This window comes from Ictidomys tridecemlineatus, chromosome 9 (assembly GCF_052094955.1).
Source record: "Ictidomys tridecemlineatus isolate mIctTri1 chromosome 9, mIctTri1.hap1, whole genome shotgun sequence".
In the NCBI taxonomy this organism is placed as follows: Eukaryota; Metazoa; Chordata; class Mammalia; order Rodentia; family Sciuridae; genus Ictidomys; species Ictidomys tridecemlineatus.
In genome coordinates, this window is record NC_135485.1 from 17,572,673 (window position 1) to 17,590,203 (window position 17,531).

Sequence of the window (17,531 nt, forward strand, 5' to 3'; positions counted from 1 at the left end):
CTGTAGCTACCCTGGAAGTCCCAGCCCCAGCCAACCACGATGTCTTCCTTTTCAACAAGTGAGCCAGAGCAGACCTCCACCACCAGGTGGTACCATAATACAGATGGGACTGGGATGGCCAGGAGCTACTGCAGCTGGTGCCCGGCTGCCCAGGGTGACCCAGTCATGTCATGCACCTCAAAGCAAATGCTCCCTCCTCCTTGTTTTCCACAGTGGATTTTTTGGAACCCATTCCTTGTGTTGTATAAGGTTGTACACTAGTGGGCTCAGTGTGAGTGCCAGGAGAGGGGCATGAATGAAGTCCAAGGTAGAAGATACACACAGAAATGAAGGCCCAGTTATTAAGAGTGGCATATTCCATGCTAAAGAATTTACTCACTATCTCATGATCTGATCAATGGTGAAACAGCAAGGGACTTCAACAGGATCAAAGTTGAGGCTGGACACAGATGCAATTTGTTTGGCCTGTAAAACACCTCCAATGCCTTCAACTCCAGCCTGGATCTCTGAATTCCCTTGAGAAACTGGACCCACCTCCCCAGTAGCCAGAACATCATTGCTTTCTTTGTTGAAGGGTCTTCTCCTCATCTTGACAAGCACCATCACACCTAGCAGCTCTGTGCCTTTGTTGAGCCTGATCCCTGTAGAAATCTGTTTGCTTTCAAAAAAGAAAATGCTGCAACAGAATCAAATTTGCATGTTAAAAAGTTCACTGGAGCAACAGTACTAAGAATGGGTGATCGGATGGTGAAAGATGGGAGGCAGGAGAACCTGTTGGAGGGTTATAATAACCATCAAAATTCTACATTCAGAATCCAGGGAAACATGTCAGAAATGGCTCTGAATACCACCTTCAAAAACCAAACTATAGCTGGATACACTATCTCACAGCACTAACCCATAACCCCATAATCTAAATGCAAATGTCGAGGTGTCAGAGCAGCACCACAGTTTGACAATACTGATGGGAAACACAATAAATACTGAGGCAAACACACCAGTCAGAAGTAAAGTAAATTAATAGTACAGCTTAGCTGGGATCACAAATGAATCACTCCAAAAAGCAATTTTGTCCCGTTGCAAAATGAGATAAACACCTACTTGCCGGTTATTTTAGGAATAACACAAATCAGCCCATCTGTCTTAATTCAGTGGTGCTCATCATACATTTTTAAAGTTATCACTTCCTGAAGAGTCATCCTATTGATGCCAACAGACACTTTATGTTGACAGTCTATGGCATGACCTGCAATCTGGGTGTCACTGCAGAGCAGAGTGGAAGCTCCATGTCTGCACCGGAAGTGACTTGTTCTCTAGACAGCAGTGGAGGGAGGGCCCTTGTGGCTGGCCAGATACGTCTTCAAATGACATTGGGGAGGGAGCTGAAGGTAGGTTCCCATTTTTAAGAAAGGAGATACAAATGTTAGCAGAGAGAACGATTTACTGCAAATCAAATTACTAATCAATACCTGATCGTGGGACAGACTGTCCACCGTGGCTGTCAGCGTCATATTCCACCTACAACAGGAGAGGCTGGGAAGGGAGACGGCCCTGTTTAAATTTTATTCGTGTTTTGTATTCAGACATAAATAAGCTTGCTGATCATATCACTGTCTCAGATTTATGGTAAACACAAGAGAGCACAAGAATTTCAGAAAACCTCTCTGGGTCTTGCAATTTCTTAGAGTAAATACTTCACAGTCCCTCCTTGAATGGAAAAAGGCCTGGATGAGAATGAGTCCGGAAAACTCCTGAAATCATAGTTAAAAACTTAAAGCATCAAGGAAAATACTGAGTTAGAGAGCCGGAGGCTGAGAGTAGGACGGTGAAAAGATTTCCAAATATGTTTTATGATCAGCCCAAACTGCATGCAGAATAATGATCCTCCGTTATATAGTGTCCAACAATGGTATTTCACACATCTTAAATTAATAATGATGGGGATCACATAATTAACTCCCACTTATCATTATCATTCTGGGCTCTCGAAGAGCTTGCCAGGTCCTCCCTCTGCAAGAGCTCCAACAAAATGCCTATAAATTCAATTTTGTCACAGACAGTGAGCACACAGAGAAGCTTCCTCCTTGCCTGCATCTCCAGGGTGGTCTCCAAGCAAACACTCACCGCCTTCCTGATCATGTGATCTGGGGCTATGGACTCTCACTTCTGAGCTTTCCCGAGGAGACCCCACACACCCCAAAGCATCTGCCATTGGAACTGAAGAGAGGTGGCCAGGGACCTCTCTTCTGACAGAAGCAGTTCTGCAAGTCAATCAACCCCCTACTTTTATGACACAACCTGACTTGGATGGAAAATTCTACTCGTGCCTATCTCCCTCCTCCTTCCCTACAACCTGTCCTCTGTATTCATAATTATCTGTACAGGAGAGACCCAGTATTTATAAATCATGGCATCAAACCCACAAAGTAGCTAACAAGTTGTATAGATTATTAAGTGTCTGTATAAGAAGAGCTGAGTAACAGCCCTCATGCCCTAAACTTGTTAAATGTGCCTTATTTTTTTCAGTAAAACAACCAGCTCCTTGGTTTCTTGAGGTAAAGCTGCCTGGATCTATGTGATCACCCAGCTCCCTGCAGGGGTCTCACGGGCTTCTTGAATCAATCAGAGAGCACCTTTCTTTGCCTCTGTGACACTGAGAGCAAAGCAAGAAGAGTGTGATTTTTACAAACCTCTGGCTGGCATTAAAATGAAGGTCGCTCTTTGCTCTGACAAAGACCTAGTGAAGTAGTCATCCTTATCTCCACTTCACAGCTAAGGGGACAGAGTGAGGACCGGAGAGTTAGCGACTTGTGCAGGACAGTGACTGTCCATTGTAAGTGGATCACCAGAGTCAAATCCAAATGTCCTTGCCTCCGCAACCCATGCAGATGCCAACAGGGCCTATGTGACAATGACTAACGTTTTCCTCGTTGTAAGGATTAGATAGTCATTTAAGTCTTCCGATGGTCCTGGCTTCTCACTACACACACACACGCATCATCATCATCACCATCTTTTACATGGGTACATTGACTCGGAGCTCTTCCAAGTTAACCATCAGCAATGCTCCTTGCAGTCTGAAGTTCCACAAGGGGACAGAAATCGCCTTTCTAGCTCTGGGTTTTCAGTGAGCTCCTTGGCAGCAAGCAGATTGATGGCGGCCTCAGGAGAACTGAGCAGAAGCCTCATAGCAGGATGAAGTGGGCACTTTCCTGAGTCACCGCAGGACAGGTGAGTGTCAGAGACAGGGAGCAGGAACATGGTGAGTTTTCTGGCCTTTTCTCCCTGCCTGGAGATGACGCGTCTTTTGCTGTCTAATGGTGGCAGGAAGCCCCCAAAAGGTTGCCCCATGTACGTCAAATCGTCAGCAGAGGTGGAGAAGGGCGGGGTGAGCCAGGGGCTGACAACATCACTGACGTGAATGATGACCTCCGAGGGCCGCCTCCAGCAGCTGGTGCTGGTGACTTCACCCCTGGAGCCTGAGCCCTCTCCGCTCCAGTGAGTGAACCACCACCACACCCGGCCCACTGGCCAGTATCTTACGATGAGGTTCAAGGAAACTCAGGGCATCAGGGTGACCTCTCGGATCCACACTCAATCACACAGCCCTTGTCCCCAGCTTTCATTTGATAAGGGACCAGTCAGCCTGGGTGGCCATTCTCCATCCCGGCACCAAGCTGTGGGTGGGCAGCTGCCCCGCCTTCCTCTCCCACTGCAGGTGACCTCCTCCAGTCCCGGGCCACAGCTGACTAAATGAACTGGATAATTAAAGAGGGGATGAACCATGCCTTGAGATTCTGCCGGCCTCATCAAAAGCACTGTGCCCTTTTTTTTTTTTTTTTATCAATCTGCTTGGTTTTTATTTTTATTTTTTCTCCCTTTGAAAAATGTTTAGCCTTGAGAAACTTCCTAACCATGGCACTGTCCACCATTAGCTGCCAAGGCCAGAGGGTCTGAAAAGTTTTGAAATGCCCTGCACTTAGAAAAGCCAACTAAGAAAAACCAGGAGGGGGAGCCGAGGGGTCAGTAGCCTTTTCTTACCTTAAACCAAAGCACCACACTTTTAGAAATCAAAGATTTTGTACAGCATCAAAATATTTGTTTAGAAATATCCTGGTCCAGGGGGAGGGGAGATGGGAATGGAAGCAGACAATCCTCTGGTTACCAGAATTCAAGTACAATCCTCATGAATCCTGATTGATTTTATATGATTAATTCATGTGCACATTAATATACCATATGGTTAGTTTATACACACGTTTATCTATATACATACATACACACATGTAAGTGGGAGGGTGTATACATATTGTTAAACTCTGGAGAAAAATTTAACTTTGTAAGAAATTAACCCACTAAGTTCCTTCACAACTTTCCATTTCTTCCAGGAGAAAATTCCCATGATTGAAGGTAGTAAATTGAGCCTGGAGGACAGTCACTTCCTTCCTCACTGTACAGTGTTCCCTGCACATCGGGAAGTAACAGGCACTCACTGGTCACGTGTGGATGAGTGACATTAGTACATCAGCAAGGCTTCGGGTGCAGAAAGACACAGTGATACCAAGGGCAATGCAGCCATAAAGGACTAGTAAGAACCTTGAAGCTGATTGGGTCCCAGGCAACAGATTCAAAGACTAGCTTCCAAGTTTTTCCTGCTTATAAGTAGCTCCGTAACTAACGTTTTCACCAAATTCAAATTCCAAATGCTTCTTTCCATTGAACATCTGCTCACCTGAGTTGTCATGACTCCACACCTTATTTGCAACTACCTCCTTTTGTTTTGATGTCCTCCATGTACAACTGTAGGAGGGTGGGGCCCTGATCAAGAGTGGAGTCTACACCTTGGCCGACCACTCGCCAGCTCCAGACCTGTGACTTTGCTTCACGGCAGCTTAGATTTTGCTCATTTGTACCATGATGGCTATACTAGAATGTGCATCATATGGGTATGGTGAAAATCAAATGGATCAAGACATGTATACAGTCCTCAGAACAGGGCCTCATAAATACTATGTACTAAATAAGTGACATTTTATTTACTGTCATTTAGTTCATTGAAAGAGTGAATCACGGATCTGGTCCTGAAAAGTTGCACACAAACAAAGGACTAAAGCTATTCCCGGCACCTGGAGTCAGAAGCAACATTCAAGCTCCCCATGCTATGTGTGTGCACACACATGTGCTTATGTGTGTGTGTGTGTGTGTGTGTGTGTGTGTGTGTAAAATGATAAGGCACAAACCAAACCAAAATTACTATTTGTGTAATTAAGGGGTTGTGGCAGCTCTTACATTTACTTTCAAAATTTTCCTTCACATCATTATGTCACATTTACAGAGATTAATTAAAAACCCACCCTATCTTCAGAACAGCTTCAGTGGAAGTGAAAGCCCTGCCGTTTTCCAATGTCCCAAATAAAACCCTACTTCCCACTCATCCATTAAGAAGACCTGAAGTTTGTAGTAAAATGAAGCAGGGTCCCCTTTAAAACCATCAAAGGCTCATCAAGAGAAAGGCCACAGCACATGACAAAATGCTCTCCCCCTCGAGTGGTGGGCCGCCCTTACTGACACCTTAATGAGGAGCCGCAGTGCAACCTTGGGCTGCACCCTGTAAGGGGAATCCATACTTTATGGACGCCTGTATTTCACACTTAGCTACAATGACTTTTGGGGTGTTCTCATCGTCTGAAACATAAAAAGTAAATGACAGGACCCCAACTAGTAAATAGCAACAATAATGAGAGGAAAGGGTGTGGGCAGGTGGAAGCTTTATTCCAGATTTCAATGCTTCATACAACCACTGAGACTGAGGAGCACTCAGTTATGAGGGGAGCCTTAGAAAACCCTGTAGCTGGAGCCAAGGGCCTCCAGGAATAGCTCTGTTCATCTAAGATGATGCCCAAAGTCCTTCAAGTTTAGGACTAAACAGCCAAAGTCGACTGCCATCACCCAGTAAATGCTGGTCATAGCAGCATCTAGAACAGACATTTCATCAATTGTGGCACTTCTGTGGATCTGGAGCTGTCTTGGACTGAATCACTGTATATTAGAAAGCCCACTAGACTGATAATAATAAAAATAATAAGTTAATAGTGGCTGATATATATTAGGAACTTGCAGTGTTCAGAGGGTTGTGTTTTAACAGCATTATCATTTAATGCTCACAACAACCAATGCTGTTAAATACTATTTTGATCCTTATTTATACCCAGAAATCCTAAGGTCTGAGAGGTTAAGCCATTTGCCCAGCGCTGTCCAGTTTGAAAGTGGAAGAGTCCAAGTTCACACTCAGGCAACCCAAGATCAAAGAGCAGGCTCTTGACAAATAATAGGCACATTTCTCTAGCAAATTCCACTGTCCGGCCTTCATATGCATTGCCTCAACAACGCCTGTCTACCCCCCTGTATAGAAGGCTGAATTGCTGTCTCCACCTTAAAGATGAAGAAACTGAGGTTGGGAGACTAAGGGACTTGTTTGATAAAACACAATAAGATGGCCAGACTCAGTTCTGACCACAAACTGACTTCCCAGAAGTTACTCCACCCAGCCTCCTGTACAGTGTGATCACTTCCAGATTATTTCACATCTCCAGGTCTGAAATTCATCAGTAAAACAGGGGGATTTACCCTAATTCCACTTCAAGCTCTGACATTTGATGCTTCTGTAAATGAGAATCAAATTAACCCACACCACACACTACCAAAGACCCACCAGCAACCCCTCACTACCTACAGGATGCTGTCCAACCACCTGGGTACCAGGCATTGGGCCTGCTGTCTGCTCCAGGATCATCTCTCAAGCACCCACCTCTTTCCCACACCTAGCCCCAGCATCCTGAGCCCTGGGGTCTGCCATGTGTCCCCTTGCCTAACGCACTCTCCCCCTACTACTCTACACCCAGAAAAGCTGCTGAGATTTTCCCACACACTTCCTGCAGGAAATATTTCCTGACTCTTCCAGATAGAACTGGCCTTTGTGGTCACTGTGCACTTACTGCCCTTCCACTTTACAGGACTTCTTTATTTATACATCTGCTTCCCTCTGCCGAACCCTTGGCCTGGTCTCAGGAACTGTGTCTATCTTCAGTACCTAGCACAGAGCCAGGCACACAGCACTTCTTTGATAAATGTTTGCTGAGCAGAGGGGAAATGTTGTCGTCTGAGAAAGGATTCAAAACAATTTGGATCAGAGCACCAAGGTTATGCTAACAGCAAAACCATAACCCATTGGTTGATCTAAAAGCCTTAGAAACTGATTTCACAGATTCTATCACCAAACTACTATTACAACTATGCTCAGTTGATAGAAGGTAACTGAGTCTAGGACGTCCCAGGCATTGTTCTAAGAATATATGTTGTGTCCGTAAGACAGGGTCCTGGTAGAATAAGGATGCTAACCAGAAGACCGGTAGGCGGTGCACATCAGTAACTGGACTGTAGTAGGACACTTGCATATGTGCTACCAAAGAGACATGCGTACCAGAAGGAAGGGAGGGAGGGAGGGAGGAAGGAAGGAAGGATGGAAGGAAGGAAGGAAGGAAGGAAGGAAGGAAGGAAGGAAGGAAGGAAGGAAGGAAGGAAGGAAGGAAGGAAGAAGGAAGGAAGGAAGAAAGGAAGGAAGGAAAAAAAAAAGGAAGGAAGGAAGGAAAGAAAAAGGCAAGGTGAAGCCGTCTTCCGAAAATGTCTCCAACTGATTAGACTGGAAAACGGGAAGAAGCCACTTACTTTGATTCTGTTGTCCCTCCTGCAACTTATACGACTAGCCAAACCAAATAAAATCACATTTTGTTAAAACACCATCATTTAAAGTAAAAACCAGAATATGAAGAGATCTAAAGGCTGACCTTGATTCTACTTTTTTAAAGGAATTTAATAAGTCAATCGATGTAGAAGACAAGATCAGAGAGGAAGGCCATTCTCTTGAGCACTTTAGAAGGCGTCTCAGGAAGGAAGCGAGAGGCTGGCAGCTCTGACGTGTGATTAGGGATCACTCCACTGAACGGTCAAGGCCCAGCCCTCTGGACCTCATGGCGGGATTCTCAGGGGCACGAAGCCACTCTCGTGTCACAACAGGGCTGGGCGCAGGCTTTGCACTAATTCTTCCCCACCTCTGACTTTGCCTTCAGCATTTCCTGGGTGCCGAGGAAGACACCTTCATGAATTATAGGACTGAATCCTTCCATCCATCGACCCCGCAAAGTGATGCTATCACACCCCCACTGGGAGAAAGGGGAAACTGAGGCAGAGACAGGAAATATTAAATAAGTCTTGCGAGGGGCGGAGCTAACTTCACTCACTTCTTTCCCATGACACACGCTCTGCTCGTCCCCTTGCCTGTTCCCTCAGAGGGGCTTTGCATGGCAGGAAAAAAAAAACAACTTCTTTATCAAGATGGCTTGTCCAATATCTCTCTATTTTATGAAAAAGGCAATCACTACTGTAAAGTCTGGGAACCGCCTGGAGTTCCAGGGAGTTTGCAGGGACCACAGGCAGGGTTTTCCCTCTCGGCAGTGGAACAGGACAGAAGGCTCCGGTGCTACACAGCTGCTAACAACATTGTCACCACCGCATTGTTTAGTCAGCGATTGCACCTCAGTGACTTTCTCCTCTGAATATGTGCTTAGGTTACCAAGAGAAACCCGAGAGCCTGCTAATGCAAAACACATCTCCTGCAAAATGCTTTCCCTCCACTTTCTGCTCGCCCAAAACCGACCTTGGCACTGTAGACCTGAGGATAAACTTTCTTGTGATTTAAAGCTTGATTCAAAATCTGGTGTAAGGGGTTTCCCAGGTATTCGTGTATTCACGTTTGCAACTCAAGATTTTTTTTTCTTTTTTCCCAGACAAACAACATCCTTTCAAAGGGTTCCTGCGGCACCTTTCTCACTTGACCTACCTAATTTAGAGCAGTCCCCAGTGCCATCTTGGTGGTGACACTGCTCTGTGATAGCTAATACACACGCATACATTACTGCTGACATTTAAAAACATTCCTAACAGTTTGTGTGAGTACATGGTAAACAGATGCTATGGGACTTTTTACCCGTTATCAGTCATCTCTGAAGACTGCAGTCAAGTGACAGGTTTTGGAGACTTTTCGGTCTAACAGCAAGAGATTTATTTTTAATAGAATATTGATATTATGGTACTAACTGGCATTTGGTGTTGATTTTCTTTCCCCTCTAGCCAGGCGGTTCAGCTTGGTGGGTTATTGTAAAGCCCTGGTACCCTCTATTCTCTCTGTTACTCTGTTGTGGTTATTTTTTTTTTCTTGGTGGGGGGGGGGAGTAGCAGACTTTTATGAACTGTCTGATTAAAGTACCTCCATCTGAATGCAGATTAAAAGTTCCAACACCTGAGAGCTCAAAACCAATGAATATTTATACCGAAAACCAGCAGATGAATACACTCTAAATCTTCAAATGCAAGTCTAGTCATGGGTTTTATCTTATTTTAGGACTTACTTTTTATTAAAATGAACTCTTGCATATTTACACTACAGAAATAAATGTTATTTGCAAGCACAATACAGGGGAGACCTTACAAATGCATTGCTTCAGGGAAAAGCAACTTCGCTCCTTGGGCAGATTTTATTTCTTCATCAGCTCTTGGTTGAAGAGGGGTTTCACTCTAGATGATTGGCATAATTTGGGACCCAGAAAATATTTTCATTTGGGGAGATTTATTCATTTGGTGACCAAGATAATCATATGCACCTCCCTAGGTGAAGATTTTTGTTGCTTTAACAAATTTTCCTCCTTTTGTTGGGAAAGTTTTTCTGGGCAACTTTTCTAGAAGGTAGAAATTGATATAGGCAAGCATAAGGGAATATTTTTTTTTCAATTTTTTTTTAAACTGGAGATTGAACCCATGGGAGCTTAACCACTGAGACACATCCCCAGCCCTTTTTCTAATTTTTTTTTAATATCGTGACAGGATCTTACTAAGTTGCTTAGGGCCTCACAAAGTTGCTGAGACTGGCCTTGAGCTTCTGATCCTCCTGCCCCAGCCTCCCAAATGACTAGGATTACAGGCATGCGCCAACACACCTGGCACAAGAAAATATTATTTTAACAAGTTTATTAGGCTTGTCCCCAGTTGGCTTAACATATTTTGATTTTATGTCCACGTTAAGGGTGAATGTCCAGGCTAAGAGAGTTTCTAGGTGCTCCTTTTACCAGAAGGGAAAGCAAGCTTGAGGTGCACCCTCAAGACATAATCCGCCTCTTCAGAGTACAATCAGAACCCACCAACACTGACCCTCGGGAAAACTAGCTCTAAATGGCTGAGGCTGCAAAGTCAGGCCAGTTGAGGTTCCTAACACAGTCGCTTCTTCAATAACACACGTGAAAGTAAATATCGTCACCAACCAATACTAGAGAGATAAGTCAATGACTCACCAATATGTTTAAAGTGATTATTTCAAAGATGGAGAAATGTTCCTTCTTAGCTCATTCCTTCCCTAACCCCTTTGCCATCTCTTGCTGTTCATTAAAATGCCATAAATCTCAGAGAAAAGCTAAGAGGGGTGATCAGAATTTAGGGAAATACAACTTCCGACTGAACCCACCAAACATCTGGAGTTGTCCGTGCCCTTGTGGGACCAGGACTCGGGATGGGCAAATCTGCCATCAGGCGCCTAAACTTGTTCCTTCTTTTTCATAAAGTAAGCTTAGAGATAAATGTTTACAAATCAACCCAGTCATCATTTCTTCATTTTAATGCTTAAACGCTTCATTTTGATTGCTGCCTTTTTGACATTTCACCAAGGAAATATGTTTGCGGGTTCGCAATGCCATTGAATCAGCAATTAGATCTCCATATTCCAGATGTCATGAGAGTTTTCAATGCATCTCTCAATAAAATTTATTTCTGAACTTTGAGAGGAAAAAAAACGAATTTACTTTGTATAAATTGAGCACATTATCCTTATTTTTCTAATTGTTACACTGCATATCGTGAAGTCTTCTGAAGTTGCTGATTCCAGGATTTCCCATTATTCTTCATATCTTCTCTTGCAATGAATACAATTTTGCATTTTTTTATACAAATGGCTTATGCATTTTGATTCACTAATATTTTTTTTTCTGGTGAATAGGAGGCACAGAGATGAATTTGTGTTATTAGCAGTGTGCTACCTTCTCCATTCTTGTGAGTCTCTCTTGAGCCTTGGCACTCTGGCTAGGACAGAAAATGTATTGCCTAAAATGGACCAAAAAAAAATGTCATTCTGGTCTTATCTGTGCCTTCCTTAAGATTTTTTAAATTTTCTTAACTCCCTTCCTGCAGAATTCCAATGTTCTGCTTCTGCTTTCCTGCTCAGAGCCAGCATGAAAGTCCTGCTTCTGTGGCCTGTTGACCACCACGTGTCATTCCAGAGCAATCCAATGACAACTTGTCCTCTGTGAGCCCTTGGAGAACTGAAGCCTCCGAGCTCTTTACAACAGACTCTAATTGACTCTTTTAAAAACATAATAAACCAAAGGGGCTGCTCAGGGTACCATTTGGCACCCCTGAAACATTTAAATGGAGCACAGAGGTAACTGTGAGCGCCCATCCTGGGGTAACTTCAGACATGGTGGGGTGGAGGAGAAAAGAGATCTCTCCAGGTTTCTGCTCACCTGAACTGGGAGGAGACACCAGATCACATCCTCATTAATGCAGGTGCACGGTGAGGTGAGCAAACCCGTCCTTCCCCAGGGCCCTGTTTCCAGGGAGTTCTCACCACAGAGGGCCTGGCACTCAGCTGGGGTTCCACACCTTCCATGCTTCCTGCAGCACATACACCTTGGCATTTTCTCCTCTAATAAAAACTGACACGACCCACTGCTCCTTCTGATGGAAGAATTTTGCTGGGTATTTACCTGGTTCCACGGGATAACACTAGAATAGAGTCCGACTCCCTGTTCTCCGCCCATCCATGAAAGGGTTTTGCAGATGGCTCCTTCTGGCCCGTCCCACCTCCTGAAAAAATGCTCCTGTGCAAAAACTCATCTGTTAGTAATAGAACTGAAAAATGCCTCATTCCAGCTAGAAGTGGTACAAGAGCTGCTACTGCTCCAGCAAATTTATTTTGCCTTTCAAGGGTTTAATTGCACACAACATGGTGCAGTTTTGATTAATCCTTCAGAATTTAATATATACTCTGGGGGGGTCAATATGTTGATTCTTCATGCATCGCTATCATGGGAGTCACTGGAATGTGTTTCAACACCACAGGAGGTGCACTTCTCAAACTTACCTGGCCCTGCCAAGGGTAGAAAGTACTCATTAATGACTCCATCCAGGAGGGGAGCCAGCAGAGGGGTGCACTTCCTCCCTGACACTATTTCTGGTTTGCTTGGCAGGCACATTTCCCTTGGGGAGGTCCCAGGTGAGGCACACACTGGAATCTTCCAGGTTTATGCCCTGATCATTTTAATGAGGAAGCTGTGTTGAAATATTGGCACCTTGCACCCAGCCAACATATGGAAATGCTACACAGGCACTTAACTGAATGGTCTGAAGATTATAAAGGGTAGAGTCAACTGGGCCAATGAGCCTTTTTCTTGATCTTGGGTTAGAAAGAGTTCATTCGGAGGTAATAACAAGCCCATTTGCCATTTCCACAAAGAATGGGCTCTTCAACTCTGGCAGCCGTATTGCGTAGTTAGATTTCTCATGGAGCACAGGAAGACGGTGAGTTATGATCCCTTTCTAAACCTGGGAACATGTGTCATAAGAATCAAAGGTAAACAGCTACAGGAACAGGGGGCTATGGAAATACTGTCATAATACCAAATGTCCCCAACAGGAAGGTCTGCTTCCACAGGACCACAAAAATAAGAGAGAGCACCAAATATGAAGAGAGACAGACACTCGCCTCTGGACTCTCTCTACAACGAGTAGACTTTCCCAGCCTGTTTTCTCACCTGAAATTTTTAACATTGGCCCTACCTCTTGGAGGACATGTTGTGGGCTGAACTGAAGGCACCTAAAATACTTATGTTGAAATCCTAAACCCCAGAATGTGGCCATATTTGGGTATTTGGAGATAAAGCCTGTCAAAGTAACTAAGGTCAGATGGTCAATGCAGATCCTCCGGGTGGGCCTGAATGTCATGTGACTGGAAGATGAGATTAGGATGCAGACCAGGGGAGAGAAATCGGAATGAAATCAACCATACTGACCTCTTGATCTTGACCTTCAGCCTTCAGAACTGTGAGAAAATACATTTCTGCTAAGTCACCGAGTCTGTGGTGCTTTGTAAGAGCAGCCTGAGTGGATTGAGATGGTCCAGGAATCTCCAGCACACTTGGACACACAATTGCTTAGCATAACTCAGGCTCTTAAAGAACGTGGGTTCTCATTCCACTCTCCCCGGCCCCGTTTCACAGATGGACACGTAGAAGTAGATCCATCAAGATGAGTTGCCAAACAGCAACATAGTAAAGAAAGAAGGAGGAAGTTACCTTCCAAGAATCAGAGACCCACACCCAGTCAACTGCAAGCGATAGTAGCACAGGGAGTAGAAAGAACCACATCACACAAAAGGCCTGGATAATATTCCTGGCTTCTGGCCACGAACAGATTCATATCTCCGTGTAACCACCTCCACACGTCTATGTCACAAACAAGGGGTCCAGGGAGACCACTACATACAAACCAACAACTTTTCAAACTCCTTTCCCCAAAGCACCATCCAAACAATCAAACAACGTCTAACCTATTGTTTTAGCTGATACACAGGCAAAAACTACTGGATATTTCTATGATGGAACAATTCGGGTTACTAACTACCCTAAAAAGTCATCTTATACAAACGTTTCTCAATTCATATCTGTGAGCTATCATACAGGCCTCTGATGGGCTCCTTGGCAAAGGGAAATCCAGGGCTCCAGATGGCCAGGGTCCGTGTGGAACCCAAGGTCCTCAGTATGTAACCGCCCACACCCCTGGCCTGGACGCTCACCAGATCAAACCAGCTAGAAGACATCTAAAAGTTACAACAACAAACACCCTGCCAGGTCTGCAGTCACAATGCAATCAGACAGGGCCACCGTGTCATGTGTGTCCCGCTTCATCCCCCCCGAGGGTCAGGTAACTCACCCACAACCTGAGGAACGCGCTAGCCACCCACAGCCTGTTCCGATTCAGTTTCTCTGGTTAAGTCAGGTCTCTCTCTAGCTCCGATTCTCAGCAGTTTTAAGAACCACAACCAAAGGGACAATTGGACACGGTCCAATTACAGCAAAATTGGAAGCTGCCTTAGAGACACCAGGGTGTACAGAATAGGCACTTGTTTACTCAACATATAAGTTCAGGTCAACAAGGGAAGGTACGTTTCCTGTTCACAAGTCCTTTAGGGCTGTTTGTTTTGGGGCCTCTGCTTGTTCCTTGTAAAATCCCACAGTATGTGGCCAGGAATAAGCAGCTTGGTCACATGAGAAGCATTTGCTTTTACAAATCACTGAAGTCTTACCAGGCCTGACAAGATTCAGTTCCTGCTTATTCTTGTTAAAAAGAGAAAGGGGAAAAAAAAATCATCTCTCGTCTCACAATAGCAAAGGGCTTTGATCAGTAACGTGGTCATCTCTCCCTGGGGCCTACAGACTCGGTTCAACTGGAAACATCAGGAGAAACCCACGTGAATGCAAAGATCCTAGTGTGTGCATATGAATCCATTCCACCCTGTCCAAAAACACAGCAGAGACTGTCTATTAAGCAAGAGTATTGATTTTGAGACTCGCACCTTTAACCTACAAGACACTCCATGGCCTCAATCCAGCAGCTCTCTTAACTTCTTGTGTTGGGGGAGGTATTTTGTGACCTACCCAAGGAAGCTTGTTTCCATTAGCAATGTCTCCTTGGAAACTCCGCCGTGTTCTTTGCTGTGGTTTTTCTTCCTCTGAATTTATGTTAGATGCGAAGTGTGTTAAACTATTTCAGTTGAAGCAAGTTACTAAGTTGCTTCCCACACATTTGCTAGTGAATTTTTGCTGTACAGTTATATGTTTTAAAAATCAACTGTCATTAATGACTCTAAGTGTGAAATACACAGATTGTAAACACAATTATAAATTATGTTTACAACCATATCTGAAAACCAGGTTTTCACTACTAATTTATGCAATATCATCCAAATAATGCCATTTAGTGACAGATCCACCAAATTCTAACATGATCATTATTTTCTGACTTCCTTCTCATTCATGTGGTTCTCAGGATTTTTTTTTTTTTTTTTTTGGTACCAGGGATTGAACTCAGGGACACTGAGCCTCATCCTCAGCCCTTTTAATATTTTATTTAGAGACAGGATCTCACTCAGTTGCTTAGGGCCTCACCATTGCTGAGGTTGGATTTGAACTTGATCCTCTTGCCTCAGCCTCCCAAGCTGCTGGGATTACAGGTGTGGGCCATCATGCCTGGCTGGCTCTTGACAATGCAAGGTAGCATCTGGGGCATGTTCCTCTATAAGGACACACTTATGTCACCTACTTCCTGTACACATGTTAGTAAGCATTTGAGCACAAGCATCAGGAAATGAAACCCTTGAGGGTGCACAAGGGAAGTGCTCATTTAGGAGCCCAAATGCTGGAACGGAGTGCACCAAAACAGGCCCGTCAAGCTCCGGCCCATTACTACTCAACCATCCACAGGGCTAAACCTAAGAGGCAGCATCTCCCAAACAAGCTCATCTGAAAACCTGACTGCATGCCTTTCCAAAAAAATAAGCAAACAAACCCAAACACACTGGTTCCTTCTTCCCTGGGAAGAATGAGGAAGTGCTGGGGTACTCAAGGTATCTAGCGGAGGCAGGCCGGTCTTCTGCCCTACTGCTCCAGAGATCACGTGGACAGCCCTGCTGGGTCAGGAGCCAAAAACTGCCCTCGATGTCTGCTTGCCATCTGGCTGTGAGACGCTAGGCCACAAGGGCGCGGGTAAGAGAGTACATTCGCCCTGGGCACTGAAACCAAGGGTAAACAAACGCAAGGCGTGGTGCAGGTCAAGGCTGGAATAAATCCATCTTCCAATGCAAAGGACACATGCAGCGATAAAGGTGGGGACAGGTACAGATAAACTTGAGTTATATTCGGGAAGGCATCCATCTTGGGTCACCTATCTGATCGCCGGGCCCTGTAATCACATTGCACTGAGACAGGAACAAGGAATTTCTTTTGTTCACAACAATGTCAAGGATCTGTGATTTCGTGGCTGATCATTTGACAATGCTACCTCCAAGACCTTCTGAAAATAGCTTTATGTCTCATCAGAAGAAGACTATGATAACACACTGCCCTCGGCTTCACGAGATACCATCTTCATGGCTCTGGAAATTCCTAAAGGAAGGCCAAGACCTGTGCAAGAGATGCTGAATTATATGCCAATGGCCTGAGAATAGGATTCTAATGAACAGAGAGACAAAGAAAGGTGACTGTCTCTCTTTGTGCTCACATACCCGAGAGAAGGGTGACTTAGAGGATTCTTTCAAACCTCCATTTCCTGTTGAACTTGCTGATTCCCAGATGCCCAGAGACACCAGTCTTTTCAGACTATGAGGAGCTATTTCCTCCACCTACCACGCTCTTCCCCAAAGGAAACAAAGATAGAGACGGTCCCATTCAACAATGATCAAGAAGGTGCTCTTAGCAACCAGGACTTAATCTATTTTTTTTCCCTCTGAACCATATTGAATAATTCCCCAGATAACCAAAGACTAATGGGAGTTAGGAGAACTGTAGGGAGAGCTAATCACCAAATGCAGGCTCCAGACTGCCTTTGGAGGCACCAGAAGATGCTGAGCCAGGATCCCTAGAGCAGTGAATTAGGAAGAAAAGCGGAGAATGGAGAACAGGCGAAATGCCTCATTCCAGAGGAATTCAACAGAACACTGACAAAGTGCCGTCTGTGGCTCTCAAGATGGCAGCCCAGGGAGGAGGCACAGAGAGCAAATGCTGGCCAACTGGCCGCAGAGTCCACCCGTTCAGTGTCCTGTCTACCAGAAGGTCACTGCTGGAAGCACTTATGCAGACAGTAAGACCCACGGGAGGTGTGGATTCTGGTCCCCATACTCAGCATTCACCCTGTGCTCAAAAATCACTGGGTTGATGCAGCTCAACCCCAGATCTGGCATTTACTAACCAGTTACGCGGAATTATGTACTGCTCAGACTAACTGTATCCAGCAGAAGCAGGAGGCCCAAGGGAAAATGGCGCCCACCCCCCTTGCACTGTCCAGAATCAGCTACATCTCAGAATGACTAGTGAGGCGACGAGAATTCAAACGAGGGTAGGGCCGGTGAAGGAGAGTCGCTTGTTTTTATGGCGTCTCTTACTTGCTTGGAGGCAAAATCTGTTGCTGCGTTTGGGCTCCTGAGAGAACGGGCTGCTTCTCTCTCTTCAGGATCTAAAGATGTGACCCTCTGAAGTAAAGAAAGAAGCACTCAGTTTCCTTCAGTGAGAACAGAAAGCACCGCAGGTTGACAGGTTCTAAGGATGGCGATCAGGAAAAGGGGCCAGGCTTCTAATCAGGACACAAAGTCTGTGACCAAA

The 17,531-nt window shown here is 44.9% G+C and overlaps 1 protein-coding gene and 1 long non-coding RNA gene across 2 annotated transcripts in view; both read right to left on the reverse strand.

Annotated features, from left to right (window-relative positions):
* The window catches only part of Ppargc1a (PPARG coactivator 1 alpha), a 601,407-nt gene that overhangs the window by 312,540 nt on the left and 271,336 nt on the right, over window positions 1–17,531 (reverse strand). The window lies entirely within an intron of this gene.
* Window positions 10,066–14,259, reverse strand: LOC144366494 (uncharacterized). The gene is made up of 3 exons (XR_013425556.1): window positions 14,089–14,259; window positions 11,622–11,978; window positions 10,066–11,202 (listed from the first exon to the last, which is right to left on the reverse strand). It is a non-coding gene; the product is annotated as an uncharacterized LOC144366494 (long non-coding RNA).